Below are 15940 nucleotides of genomic sequence, written 5' to 3' on the forward strand. Positions count from 1 at the left end.
TCTAATTGATCAGCCGATCTTCCACGAAATTTAGTTCGATTCGGTTGAATTCGATCCGATTTGATTAAATTCAATTAATTTTACGTCGCAGATAAACCGTATTTTCATTCGCTTGGCAAGAGAAAAATGAAAAGTAGCGTAGGATGCAACGTTACGAAATGGTTACGAGGCGAAATGAGGTCGTACAATGTTCACGATTACGGCGTTATCTACGAATAGATAACGATAACGTATAACGATAAAAACAAAGCGTTACGCTGGCCACAGGAACAGATAAGGTGAATTTTTCTCGTTAAAGGACATCGCTGCATTCTATGCGTTCTAACTCTTTGTTTCTCTTTTATCGCCGCTTATCAGTCGATACTGTTATCGTAGCGTACGCGTAAAATGCCTATTGCGTCGTGTTCCTATCTCGATATCGAAGGATAACGAAAATACGTCACGAGTTTTCCCACCGTTCGTAACAACGTTATCTTTCGTAGCAATAAACAATCAGACGAGAGTACTCAAAGACGATTGTTCGATAATGAGATTTGTTTACCTCTTCATTAGTTTTATCTTCTATTTCGAAATTGTTAATGTTACATCGATTATTTCTCCTATCAAATTATTAATACACGAACAAGATAAACGACCAAGATACAAATAGACGATTAATTATCTGGCAAATCAAATTTCTGGTATTATAGGTACATGGTTTGATCGTAAATCCATCGTTATCGACTATGAAATAATTCTTGAAAAATTCGATCCAATTGCGATTGTTGATTAAAAGGAGAAAAATATATTTTAAGTAGGACGGTTTGTGGAACGATACCAAACTCAGATTTGTTTACCTCTTCATTCGTTTTATCTCCTATTTCGAAATTGTTAATGTTACATCGATTATTTCTCGTATCAAATTATTATTACACGAACAAGATAAACGACCAAGATACAAATAAACTATTAATTATCTGGCAAATAAAATTGCTGGTAAATCAAATTTCTGGTATTTACGTACATGGTTTGATCGTAAATCCGTCGTTATCGACTACGAAATAATTCTTGAAAAATTCAATCCAATTGCAATTGTTGATTAAAAGGAGAAAAACATATTTTAAGTAGCAAGCAGGACGGTTTGTGGATCGACACCGAACCGGTGTTCGGTTCGAGATCGGGAACACCGTAACTGGATACCGTTCAAATATTATCGAAAACATGGGATCTCCGTTGGAACGTTGTTTATCCATTCGACAAGTACGTGAGTCACGTATCTATGCGACAATCCGAATGGCCTGGCATACCAGCAGGTACGAATCACTTACGTGATCGTTAATGAAGCGGCCAGCTGTCTGGAATTGCTGTTACAAACGATCACCGATCCATTAAAAGTAAAACCGCGGCTAGAACGCCACGCCCTTCAATTAAACGTTGGTTCGATGTGCTCTGGATGACGATAGAATTTCTAAAATTCTTTTTCCTCTTATCTTATGACTATGAGTACTTTTATAATTAAATACTTTAATAATTAACACTAGAACTACCGATAGTTAACATGAAATTATTTTTACCAAAACCAGTCAAAATGACTGGCCTTTAGAAAATACGTGATAATAGAATATTTTTATATTTATTGATCTATTACTTTCTTACAGAAGGAATTCAATGTTATATAGTACATTTTTGGTATTATCGATCCACCTGGGATCCCTGAACGAGGTTTGACATATTTATAAAATCGTAGAACCAGTCATTTTGATTGCTGTGGTATTGCTAGTATTAGCATCTAGCGATCTAGCGATCGATCCGGAATTTTCCTGATAGCTGATATCGTCATATCGAATGATACGCGGTAAAAATTTGATAAACGCGTGGCAAGTTGTAGAAAACGAAGAAACTGGTTAATTGGGGTTCGATAAACAGATCGAGGGATCCTTTTACATTTTGACAAGTACCAGTCATTTTCACTGGTATTGGTATAAGTAGCCTTGATACAAGATTATTTTGTGTTCCAATACATAAAAAACAAAATAAAATTCATTGTATTATTCTTTTAGTTATCGTTGCGAAAATCATTACATCATCGCGGAAGAAAATATAACACGAGATAGGAATTTTAAAATAAAATGGTAAAACCAATCAATTTGACTGTTCTGTTTGGTAGTTCTGGCGTTAAAAAACTAACTGTTATTTTCTCCCGTCGTTGTCCTCGGTCCTGACGCTTATGCCTCGCGATGAAGCTTAACCCTAACACGATCGAAACTTACTTTAGCTGGCTACCTATTGGCCAGAAATATGTGTAATCTTGAAATTGGAAATTAAACAATGACGAATGAAATGGAAACGCAGCGATTTCCATTTCCGCGGATGCAAATATCGTACGATTTAAGTTGAGCGATAGGGAATCGATGAATTTGAATACAGCAAAGCCGAGTAGAAAAATGGTTATGTCAATGAGATTACAAGTGCGAGCGAGACGTGTCAACTCGTGTTTCCTGGTTAACGCGTTCAAGCTAACCACGAGGAAGTATCGACGTCACGAATGACGTGGAATAGTAGAGAAAGGCGGGAATCCGTGGATGCTTTCGATGGCTTCGATTCTTGGAAGAATCGATCCAGTGAATGAGGTCGCTCGAAGGAATTCGAGTGGCCGTGAATCATCGCCAGAAACCGGAACTACGCGCGCCGCTTTGCCGTAAATCCTGCACCGATCGTGAATGAAATTTTCTCGGAACTCGGAACTCGCCGATATTGCGTAGTACTACGGCAACGTTTCTTTCATTCCACGCTAGTTCCACGAAAAATGTGTCGACGTGAATGATTTCCTCAATGAACAGATTTACGAAACACACCTACGTGCCGATCTTTCGAGACAATTAATTATCGATTCGAGAGTAGAGATAGTATTTTGAGAATCAATCGATGCACGTGAGTTTCCGGTTGTAATTAGTCGCGTCATCGTTAACGCGTTTAGCGTAGATCTTTTTTATACTTAACACGCGTCGAACGTGTCGCAGGAAACATCTGGTGATTTAAACGTACATTTTCTACGTACATTTTCAGATTGTTTATTTTATCCTTATTCGATGATTATAATATTGATTTTGCTGCGTATTAGAAACTAATTTCTGTTGTTATTTCTGTATTCAGAGGTAGGATTACAATAGCTACTATTTTATTCTTTGGATGAATCTATCACACCGTTCTGAGCCGAAAAATCTTTATTGAACTTTCTTACGTGGACTAGGGATAGAAACAAAAGAACATGTTAAACCTATCGATTAAATCTATCGTACCTAGAACTATCTTCTAGTTACTATTTATTAATAGTAAAAATTAATAACGATGGACATTTAGGATTCTCGTTCGCTTCACACTTTCCTAACGAAATATCAACGTTTCGCTAGCAATGTATTTGTATTTCCAAAGATATTCAAAGACCGTCGCGAGCCACCGCAGATTTGTCGCGCAGCAGCCACTTCCCGCTTTCCCTACCCTTTTCTTACCCTCGCGTTCAACACGGGCAATCGAAAATTCAGTAATCGCTTTCGTTGCAGCTTAAAGCCGCGCAAGGTGGAACAGGATGAAAAACATGGTTGGCCACGGTGATGAGGGAAAGGGGCAGAGGGTAAAACTCGAGCACGAGTAGCACGACCCAGAAAATGAGCGCAACAGGTGGTAGCAGGTATGCGGCTGCCGGGGGATGGCAAGTCGGTGACTCATGGGGTTACACCGGGAATGTTGATCGTTTCTCGTGGATTCCTGCCCTCTTGAACCGCTCTTTCAGCTTTCTGCCCCGCCACGTCTTTACCTGCTGACTCACAATCCGCTCGAACAACTCCTCCTACATTCTTACACCTGAGGAAACACGGGACGATTCTTTGTCCGGGACAGTTTGTTCAATGGACACTGGTGATCCCTTTGGGGTTTCAGTTTATTCCTTCGACGTCTCGTAGCTGTATTTTCTCCTTCGGGAATTAGAATATTACCTGCGACGCGATATATCTTTGTTATTCTGACGAGTCGGTCGAAGGGAATTTAAGCGTAGCGCCACGTATTTAGGGCAATTAGTTGCCGAAATGAAGTTTAACGATTCGGTCGAGCATCGAGTTGCGCGAGAAAGGATGCTAATTATTTTGGAAAAAAATCCTAAAGTTCCAAAGTCTATTGCATCCATCTCGTAGACTTTAAAGGCGGATTTCTAGATAACTGTAATGTTTTTTGAAGAATCGCAAGAATACTTGGGGACGTCATTCTAAAGGTCGGTGGTTATCGCCAAGAAGAGAAAGAAAAAATAGAATTCTTTTTATCAATCAATAGCAATTGTTCCCGGACCAATGGTATACCGATCGATCATTAGTCCGCTACGAAAAAAGTATCGTCTTCACGTGTACAAACATCGCAATCTTATCTGCAAGTGAACGGTTCAGTGATACTGCAATTACAATAACTGCAATTATCTGTTGGATCTACGGTTCGAATAACACGTTCGATAAAAATAGACGATACGCAGGAATTCTGTTTTTCTCGATCGTCTTCGGAAACAGAAATATCGGCGAATTTCGATTTCACTGGAAATATTGTACGCAACGCGTACACGAGAAAGTTTTATCGATAGAGCTCGTATTCGATCGATATTAATAAAAATTTCAGACTCAGCCACCTGTTTTATCGACCGATGTGTTTAACATCTAGTAATCGCACTGTGAAATTAAAATTGGAACACGAAACAACGGGCGTTTATGTTGATAATTAAGTAACAGAAGCGTTAAATGCCATTACCACTGGCCTAATCGCATCGACCGGGAGGAATGTCGGTCCTATCGGTTTCTTATGCTCTTCAATAACTTGGCCTGTACTGTTACACCATTAAATAACGATAGCCCGTAAGGTTGATAGTCGTATCAGACGCGTCACAGGCGTACGGAGACAGACGAGAATTATCGTTCCCTCCGGATAACATTTCGCGAAACGATCAAACAGGAAATTCTGGATCGAACGTTGCGAGCTAAAGTTTGACTATATTTCGCTCGATAATAGATTCCCTATTAACCATACAATAAATCAAACTCGGATTTCAATAGGATCGTGGATCGCCGCGAACTAGGTCTACGTAAAATTAGGGATACTTGTGTTTACAATGAAAGCAAACTAACCTCCGAATATGTACAGAGTAGCCTGTACCTGGACGAAATCAAGGCTAGACTTGGATTATGCTGGTTGAGGTCAGGGCTAAGCATACTTAAACTAGGTCTTTCGTTGAATCTTTCAGTAACGAAGCGCAACAGAATCGATTGTTTTCTCAAAAAACACTACCACCCGTCTTAATTTAAATCTAACAATTTCGTAATCCATAAATCTTGCAAACGATAAACTATCTATTTTTGAAAATCTAGTTGGGCAACCATAAAGTTACGAAATTGATTCTTCTTCTTTTTTTTTATTTTATACCATCCAAGACCAGGCACGGCGAAGCGAGACAAACGATCGATTTAATTCGTTTCTCAGAAAACAAAAAAAAAAAAAAAAAATAATAAGAAGAAAAAAATAAAACAACAAAAGCAACGGACGAAGCAAAACTATTTATTTTTACTCGTCGCTGAATCCTCCAGTTTCTTGCTGTCGCTCCACTCCCACCTCTCTCGCAAACTTCTTCCTTTTCCCTTCTGCTGTTCCGCTTTTTCGTTTTCTCGTTGTTTGCTCCTTTTGTTCAGGCTCTTTTTCTCCGGCCATAGCGAAAAGAAACGGATCTGCGGAGCGTGGCGTTTGGTGGGCGGATCGATGACCTTGAATCTCGCTGGAGGCACCATGAGTCACGCTGCGGATTTCGTGTTTCCAGGAAAATTTTCCAGCTAACGCGACAATCGATGCGAAGAGAGAGGAAGAGCGAGAAAAAGAGACGAGCTTCCTGTACGTAAGGGAACCACTAGCCGCTCGTAATTTATCTGAGTCAGCCGGTAGTGCACGCGCGTGTAATCGTCGATGGGCTTCGAAGAGTTAGCTAATTTTTTTATTCTCCTTAATTCGTTTCATGGACAAGCTGTGGGCGAGTGAAGCGACGATTTTTTATACAGGCGACTGAAACACGTGGATCAGAGGATTTGAACGAAGAGATACTTCGGACCTTTTAAGAGATTCGGCAGCTTTGATCGTCGATGAACTTTCCAACGTTTGCCAACGTTTCGTACTTTTCCTCGTCTCACGAATTGTTGCGTCGTGAAGCAATAAAACGACAATTTTTCGACGGAGAAGTCGGACCAATCACGATGACACCTATATAACTGTAAAGAATTTCACGAACGTTGTACCGTGTTCGTACACGTTCTCTGGTTACGTCGATAAGCTAGAAAAATGAAACATTTCTGTAAAGCAGAGGAGTGCGTTGCCTCAAACGTCTCAACCTGATACTCTTCCGTATCAGCGACGTACTATACGCCGCGTCGTATTCCTCATTTTTAATATTTCCATACTTTTTACTTTCTTTTTTGATTAAATTTTACAATTATAATTTCTTGATTAAATTAAATAAACGATAGTAGATTTTTAAATAAACCCGATCACCTACTCCAAAGCTGAACCAAATCGTCCGACGTCTCTATTTGCCATCCAATGCTGCAAAAACATTTGCGAGAAACGACGATCGTTCAGCGGAGATAATTCGCCGAATAAATGTTTCCTTCGTCTGAAATTCTACACCGTAGGCGTCCGACGGAGTTTCAAAGGTGAACGAGGTAAACACGGGAAGACGCGATATAAGCGTGTGCCTGTATTGGCGATCGAACGGATGGCAGTGGCGACCTTTAAGGTCCTAATGACCGGCTAAACTCGGAGGAAACTGCGATCGAAGGTGCCGATCGATCATTGGAACGCGAACGGTTTGCCCGAGGCTTTTCACAGTCGCCTTTTAAAGAGACGAGATAACATCGATAACTGGACAATCCGAGACCAGCTCAAGACCAGTTTTCCCCTTTCGGTTCTTGCCCGTATATTGCGACCGATTGCGAATTGTAAAAGCGAGCTCACGCACGTACACGTGGTCCTACCTACGTATATATACGGTAGCTCATGAAAGTAAGTAGGTACTCGAGGCTCGAACAGTTAGCATGGAAAACGTTTACGTACGGTATATCTTTGGCGCTGTGTGTAAAACGTTTTGATATTTCATTCGCGTTGTAACGAGTTACGATTGCCATAATTATATCGGTAAAATTGAAGACCGGTCTGAAAACGTGTATGGAGGCTGCGGGATATAGGATATTTACAGGACGTAAATATATAGTCGATGGAATATTTGTTTAGCGTGTAATAAGCATAATTAACGTTTGATTGTTTCGTAAATGGTTTTGTTTCGAGCGATAAGCAACCATTGAAAAGGTAGATTTTCTGGCGATTTGAAGGGTCGAAGAAAGGGTTAACGTACCGAGTAAACAGGGGCGACTCGGTTAATTTTCGAATAATTGCAAAACGAGTTCTGACGCGGAAGAACGCAGTCTATGATCTTGCTTATCTGTATCTTCTTTGCCGGAGAGATGTCGCTTTCTCATTGTTTAAAAGATCTTTGTTTGCGAAAATAAGGCAAACGGAAGAAAGGGAAACGGTATCGCGTAACATAGCATTAATATTATGAAGAAAGTTGTCGTATCGTTTTACGAATTAATAAAGGATGTATGCGTATCGATTACGACGTTAATCGATATCGCGTCAATTTGAAAAGAAGAAACATCTATTTCAAAGTTTCAAATTACTATTCTATATAGTTAACGATGATTGTCTTGCATCGTGCTACCATCTAACGCAATTTGTCGCGATCTTCTTTGTCACTGACGTATTAATGGTCGATAAAATTGATAAATGTACGTGATTACGTTTAAATTAATACGTAAATTGAAACATCTCGTTTAATATCTTTGCTGTTTTAATAAATTCAATTTATATCCAGTACGTGTTAGAAAATACATCAAATATATCATTATGGATATTACCGACGTATAGTAATGCAGCCACGTACGTTCGCTTAGTATAATACAGAGGGCGTAAGAACACCGATCGGACTTCGTTTATATATCAGTTGATAAAATCGTGTATGTATATTTATTTTTCACCGAAAGTGATTGAGATTATTTAGTGCATTTGTTGGTACGATCTCTAGAACACTAATATTTAATTAGTATATAAAATAAAATAATAAACAAATGATTATCTATCATTTTTAATAATATCTCCCCGTAGGTTGTTTGCCCAACGGAGATTAAAATTCTTGTCATTCTTTTGGATCCTCGTCAGATTTTCGTCGGATCATAAAGCGATATCGGATACGCGTTTCGTTGCATTTTTCTATCGACCGATGAAGATTGGATCCTGTTTCATTGGCAAATTATTTAGACGATCGGTGTCGGAATTTGTGTCACATTGTCATATTCCTTCAACATCCGGTCTGCAAGAGCTATTAAAGGTTAGAGATACCGGTCGATTATTCGCGAACGATCTACGTATTGTCGGCGAAGCCTAACATCCGACAGACTTCGAGAAACTCTCTCCAAAAAAGAATAAAGTAATCAAGGCAAAATATCAAAACAGCTATCTCCTCTAAATTTCGAATTCATTCTCTGAAAAATTACGTAACCTCAAACTATAGCCGATAGAATTATCGCGACGCTTCCAACCGAGAAGTATTACGAAATATATTTGAATAAACGTCGCTGTCCAATTAATCACAAAAAACGTTTCTCAATTTTCAATGTCACGAATCCAATCGCTGGAGATAGAATTTACGCGAGAAAAGTTCACTTTGATGCGCAACTTGACTGAGACGTAAATTCGCAGGATAAATGTTCTAAGAAGGATTATCAGTAAAAATACAAAAGGGCATTCCGTGTTCGCAACTTTACCGATTCGACGAAGAATATTCTACGAAAATTACCACTAAAAAATGATAACAAGATAACTTGATAATTAGATTATCGCGATAAAAATTACCTTGAAAAGATAGTATCAATTTTTAAACGACGATCTTTTTATCTACGAAGAAATATATACCGATTAAGAATATTTGCAATATTACGTATAGTTCGGTAGGAAACTGGTACGAATTATTATGGTCATCGCTGCACAGATTAGCCTAATCGTCTTCGAGAGGTAAGTAGGTAACAGTAGCGTTTCCCATTTTGGAATAAGAATATGACGACACGTGTTCGTTTCTCAATCGTCGGTTAAAGTAAAAGGAAGGTCGGAGGAACAGGCAAATTGCGCGAACACATTCGTAGATGTTATCGATTAATGGCATCGATCGAATACTCGTGCTCTAATGACGGGAATCTCCAGCTTCCTGGCTGAGATACGGCGCACCGCTTCTCGCTATGTTCTCAGGGTGACAAAGGGTTACGCAAGAATTTCCCAGCATTAAAATTTTTACGATCTTGGGATACCCGATCCATTTTCTGATCACAGAAACTAGTAACATTTGGGGATTTTTTAACAGTTTAGTGATCTTTAGAGCGCGGTGCTGTTTGTTTCCGGTTTGTTTCCGGTGAATTAGAAATTCTATGAATTTTCGGACGAAGATTGGTATTACGATCTTAGTACCAGAAATTTTGTATTCTTGCAAACAGCTAAGAGAGATTCTTCTTTAAAAATAAGGAAATTGCTTATTTAGAATCTGTACAGAAATTGCTACCTCAGGAGTATTGCCCTTTATTTTTACCAACTACGACGAGACATTTTGCTAAAAATTTTGACGGAAGTCTGTACTTGAAGAGAATCCTGTATTTTATTTTCGCAAACGAGGAGGAATTTTCTTTTAAGAATTCGAACGAAAATTACCGTCTTATGGATTCGTGACAGTTTTATTCGTATAGAAGATTTTGGGTGGGACGGAAGTTACGTCGAAGATGGTATGGAACGTTTTGTAATCGCCGAAGAATCTGTCGTGGCGCCATTGTGATCTGGAACATCGGAATGACAAAAACAACTTTCACCTTTCGTCCGGGACCCGTCGATTTTCGTTTTGGCCTCGTTCCAACCTTTCGAGGTCGTCCTGAACTCCACGAGAAACACTAGTCAGCGACCTTTCTCAATAAGAATTCATTAATGGTGTTTTACAGTGGTTCTCTCCGTTTCTCTTTCTTCCTCTCTTCGTCGATTCCGTCGCTAGATGTTTAACGAGTTAACTACGACGTAAATTATGACAACGATCATCGTACGAGCGCATTAACAAGCGGTGAAAACATTCTTCGAATTTTTCATACGTCTCGCTAATATCATTAAAGGCTTTCGTAATGATCGAAGAGATTTCCAGGCGAATTAAAGAGGACTTTCGCGATGATCGCGGACTTCTGACATAACCTCAAAAATTGAAAAAGAAAAAAACACCAAGACGTTGTTAACGAAGAAGGGCAACGTAGATCTCGCGACGATTAACACATTGGTCAATTAACAGCGATGGTCTTCAGTGACCCCCTTCCTTCTCCCTAGTGACGTTTTGTCACATCTTTTAAGACGTTTAAAGCGATATAAATTTCACGGACTGAAAGATTTTCGGCCGTACGAACGACTTGGACAACATTGTCGGGGAAAAAGGGTCCAAAACGCGTTATATCTTCCAACCATAAAACGTCACAGTATATTTGAATTTATCGTGGCTGGCAAAACGTATAAAGTTCGCGATCAACTCGTTAACCAACATTTCCATGCGTGCGTGTCCACTCTTTGAACCTGGAGCATCGAGTCAAGCGTCAGACATTCTAAATTATCTCATAAATCATCGACGATGTCCAATTCACTGTTTCTCTCGCGCGAGCACTCCGTTCATCCAAATTTATCGCCAGATTCATGAGAGGAGCGCGTGCGGCTACCCACGATCCTCCTTCGTCATCCTCCTGGGTTTGGTAAGTTACGCGGATCCGTTGAAACGGATGCGTAGCCACGTTTCTCACGTAACTGGACGCTGCACCGCAGAAACGAGAGGATCCGATGCTGCTCGTCCTTTCGCCTGCGCGTGAATCACGATGGTTCACGACAAAATCCGACGTGCTTGCTTTCACGCAGAAAACGGTACCGTTCTCGTGGCCGAGTACCGCGGAATGTACCGCGAAACGTTCATGACGCTCCTTACGTCACCGATGATGCACCGGTCGGTTGCCTTTTTCTCCTCGAATTCTTCTCTTCTTTCGCGGGAAAGTAAAAGTCTGAGAAGGAGTAGCGAGAAGCGTTCTGAATCATCGAGTGGCTTCGAAAAGTTTGAGGATCATGTGGGAAGGCATACCAATGGAATGCGCGCAGTTTACGAATTTTGGGCAATTATTTCAGCATTCCTGCGACGAAGCGCAACTTCGTCTCCTTGTTCTCCTCGGACAATCCTTTTCTTTCGCCAGCAGGTAAAAGTTTCAAAGGATTCAGTGGGGTCTACGTGGTTTGGATCGAACGTTTCGAGAAGCTTGAGAGGTACGTGTACACATAGCGAGGTATACGGCGAAGTGTGAGGAGATCGCAAAGTTGCAAGGAATTTTATGAATTTGGGAGAATTTTGTGGATCGTAAGGAGTAGTTTAATTGTATTTACGCTATTTTGGAAGCTTCAGCACCTTGGAAGTTGGCCGGGTTTGCGCATCGCGAGAACTTCCAAAGTTTCAGCGTCTGGAAAACGTCGATCGCTAAAAATTTCAAAATCGCTCGGAGTAACTGGAAAATCTTGGCCACGAACGCTATCAGATCGCCTTCGTAGCATCCAGAACAAATATTCTCATCAAAATTTCCTTCGCTCGTGTATTCCCATCACGCCCGACCGAAGTCAACGATGCCAAGTATCCTCGCAAACTGCTCTGACTTTTAATTAGCCAGATCGATGAAAACACTTTTAGCCTTGTTAATTAGCGCCTGGCCAACAACTTTGACGAGGTTTGCGGCCAACTGCATTACATAACGCAGTTAACACGTGCTGGAGCACCGGCTTTGCTATTTCCATCGCTGTTTTTTCCTAATGACACGCTCGATCATCGAATCAGCCCGGTAAACCGATAATTCGGTTTGCTAGCCGAGCCACCTCGGTCGATGTTCCTCCACCGTCCGCACACGATCGTCTACGCCTGTGATCCGCTAATTGGATGACTCAAAGGAACATCATGCTGCGTTTAATTTCATTTAAATTGATTGCGTCGCGGGGGAATACGATACGACAGAGCTTGTTTGGCAAGACAAATCGAAAGGCCATTTTCTGCCACGTTAGAGATGATTGTTTCGAGTCGCTCTTTCTTCCAGCGATAAAACGCTCTTCCACCGACGAAATATGTTATCTTCGCGAAACCAGATTGATTCACAACTGTGATTCGAAACTGTGATTTATTAGGTGGAAAGAGAATGTACCTTGCTGTGTGAGATTGCTTGATTATTAGAACAGACCGGACAAGTTTAGATCGATGGAGTTCGAGAGAGTTGCCGTTTCCTTTAGAAATCAAATTTCTCGTATGCCGGTGTATACCGTTCGACGATAGAAGTTGATCTCGTCGACGATGTAGATTTTTATCAATTATGTAAATCGACTTAGTTTCGCATTTATATCAGTTTCGAGCTCGCACCGGTCCATAAACCTTGTTACGTCCAAATCGAAGCGATCGGAGACTCCTCGACAAGCGAATTTCATGTAATTCCGAGACACAGAAACGTCCGGAATTCCTGTGAAAGTTCATCAACGAGTGCTTAATTATCTTTATGGTGTTCTTGTTTCGTGAATACAGGAAGAAAAGGACGTAGACAAACGGAGGATCGTTGCCGAAGAGCTATTTGTATCATAAAATAGAAAGTACCATTATTTCAGCATTAACCTGATATGGAATAACGCGAAAAGAATGGAAAGTCGAGTAAATCGAATGTTTTAAGAATCGTCTCGTCCGTCTTACGAATCTCGGAGAACTATAGCTGTATGGTATCGACGAACTCGCTACTACAAAATCGCTACGTTTCTATCTCTCAAATTGCACGTATCTTTCATCGAAAATGTTCCCTACAATTTTTGTCTACCCTTGTTTTTCTCTTTTTAAGCCATTTTGCTGAAATATACGAAATCGATAGAAACAAAGGAACTTTCGAACGATAATTCCTAACAAATTTAATTCTTTGCAAGATGTGGTTTTGCCAATATCGATTAAGCACTGTTCGTTTCACTCGACAGGTACTCGATCAAGACTCGATGCGTTCCTATTTATATATTTCTACTTGTATTCTCGCGTCGCAGTAATTTCAGTAAGATGTATTACCACCGTTTCTTTCCTTTTCTCGAAGAATAATAAATGTTATCCTTCGCTACTGTGCTTGTTTCATCGGATTGACGTACGATGTCCTGTATGTGACAAGCATCCTTGAGCCTTTTTCCATTTGCAAACGTGCTTTCGTGACTCACTGTTTCGAGTTAAGCTGATCCTTTCATTTCTAATCGTTGCTCGTATCGTTTTCTTTCTTCCTTCTGTCCTTTCGATCGAAAAATTTCTACGCAAAAACGAACAGACCGATTAAGCTGACTATTAATAATAAATTCCAAAATGTTTCAACGATTGCAGTATTTATGAATCTCTGTTAGATTAGATTGCACGCAATCTAATAATGCAGTAATAAGGCAATGTTTGCGTCGGATACGTAATATACAAATCTCTAATCTTCGACAAGGTTAATTCGAGGCGAAAATATCAAGGCTAATTTCTAGTCAAATCTAAATCTATAAATATTCGACTGTATAAATAGATAATCTAATATCTGAAGAGCGAAGAAAGGTTTCGAGGAAATTTCATTCTCAATAGTATCTAATCTCTGGCAAATTTAATCTCTGATAATTTTAATTTCTAGATTATTTAATGCCGAGCAAGAGTTAGTCTGTGATAAAAATACATTTATTTAGAGTCGATTCATCGAATCCCTATGAAACCGAAGTCTCGGGGAATTTAATTCTTTCGTCTATAGGCGTACCGATGAGCACAGTAAACTTACCGAAAAGTTTCGCAAATTGAATCGAAACTAGGTGCAAAGTTCGCATAAACACGCTGCCTATCAAACTCATTAAAGCAAACTCGTTTCGAAATATTATTTCTATATTTCTAAGAAATATCATTTATATCCATGATGCAACCGTATGAACGTCGACTGTATCCAGATCTTTAATAAAACACGCGATAGAGCCATTAAAAATCTTGCAAATTTCACCAAGAATTTGTAGCGCAAACTCTAGCAAAACATCGATCTACATCGATGATGCAATGCCATCTGCGATGCATTTAAATGTCCAATAAAAAGCGAAGCGAAGCTGCTTAAAATTTTCTAAGTTCGACCAAGCGTTTCTACTTAGCTTCGACAAAATCACTCGAAAGTTTCGGTTCCAGACTTCCAGAGAGTAACGTCCGTATTCATGACGCAATCGTACGAAAGGCGATAGCGCTTGCATCTCCGTTAGAAAGCACGGTAAAGCTGCACGAAGTTTTGCAAATTTCATCGAGAATTTCTACGAAACTGTGGCACATCCATCGGGAAATGCGAGCTGCGAATCGCCAAAAAAATATCCGTACCAGTGATGCAACTGCATGGAACACGGATTCACCTAATTGAGATGCTGATCGATGACCGCAACGTTGGTCAATGGAATCGCAATCGATCCCCTGGAGAAGCCAGAGATCGGTCGGTGCTCGTACTCGGAAAGGAATTTCGCGATGAAACTGGCCGATGGATAAACGGTGGGGCGGAGAAGATGGAGCCAGCGGAGCCAGAGAGGCCGAAAGGGACGAGGAAAGGCAGAAAACGGGATTACGTAAGAGGAAAGTAGCTTTCCGATGCGGGACAGGAGAAACGAAGAGCGTGGCGCGTTGAAAAGTCACGTCGTCCCGAAGAATAGAGAATTAGACGGCGCAATTGACAATCGTGATGTTTGTAAATTAGGTTTAGATTTTATCCGCACTTTATCTGGCAAGGCTGTGCGAACGTTGAGATGCATTAAGGTCTTCTTTCCAGACTTTATCTGGATCGAATCTGAAGTCCGTTTAAGTTCTGTACGTAGAAGGGAAACGATAAATAGCAAAGCGGAGAAGACAGAGAGGGGATCGAATTTCATCTAAGAAGGCGAAATAAAATGTCTGTACGTGCCAGGAGAATGATAAATAGCAAAGTAGAAAGCAAGAAAGGCAGGAGTAAAATGTGTGTACGAAGAAAATGACAGACAGTCGAATCGTTTCGAATAAATATTTATGTAAGATAAATATCCGAAGAAATTTATAATACTCGAATATTTTTATCCGTGATAAATTACTTTTTCTGTTTCGTCATATAATGATTGCAGAATTACTCGAACGATAATACGAATAATTGTTTGTTTTTACTTAATTTTGGACAAGTATATAAGGATAGGAGTATAATGCTTGTTATTAATTTACCAAGGAACGATAAACTTTTCAATTTGATATTTGGAAAATGTTAATTATAAAAACCAATATTACAACCGCACAATGAAGCTTGAGAATATATCTCACGTTTAGCGACGCGTTCATCTTCGGTGCGATATAAATAGTCGTATTACATAATTTTATTTCGATATATTCCTATTTAAGTATACATTTTTCGATTAAATCTCTATTCAAATAAATTCTTAATAATTTCTTATTTGAATAAATCCTCATTCCTCATAAATACGTATTCGATTGGATATTTATTCAATTTTGACGATGAATATAATTTTATTCCATATTTTTATTCGTCAGCTGTTATTCGAAAGAAATATTGACCAACATTGGAAGAAAGAGGAAAGATCATTTAAAAACTGAAATGACATAAAATAGAAAGGGAATTTTATCTTTATCTGTGATTCACGAAATACTTCACGTTTTCCATATTAGTATTTATTCGTAAATTATTGCGAGTGAATAATGCATTGATTTTGCGTAATCGAAATATCTAGAATAATACGCGCATCATTATTTATAATTTTTAAACGA

At 39.6% G+C, this 15940-nt stretch overlaps 1 long non-coding RNA gene across 1 annotated transcript; it reads left to right on the plus strand.

The window, feature by feature from the left end:
* Positions 1-701: 701 nt before the first annotated feature.
* On the plus strand, positions 702-6517 carry LOC126920235 (uncharacterized). Its single transcript, XR_007711915.1, has 2 exons — positions 702-5892; positions 6023-6517. It is a non-coding gene; the product is annotated as an uncharacterized LOC126920235 (long non-coding RNA).
* The last annotated feature ends 9423 nt before the right edge of the window (positions 6518-15940 follow it).

Source organism: Bombus affinis, chromosome 9, assembly GCF_024516045.1.
Source record: "Bombus affinis isolate iyBomAffi1 chromosome 9, iyBomAffi1.2, whole genome shotgun sequence".
Taxonomy (NCBI): Eukaryota; Metazoa; Arthropoda; class Insecta; order Hymenoptera; family Apidae; genus Bombus; species Bombus affinis.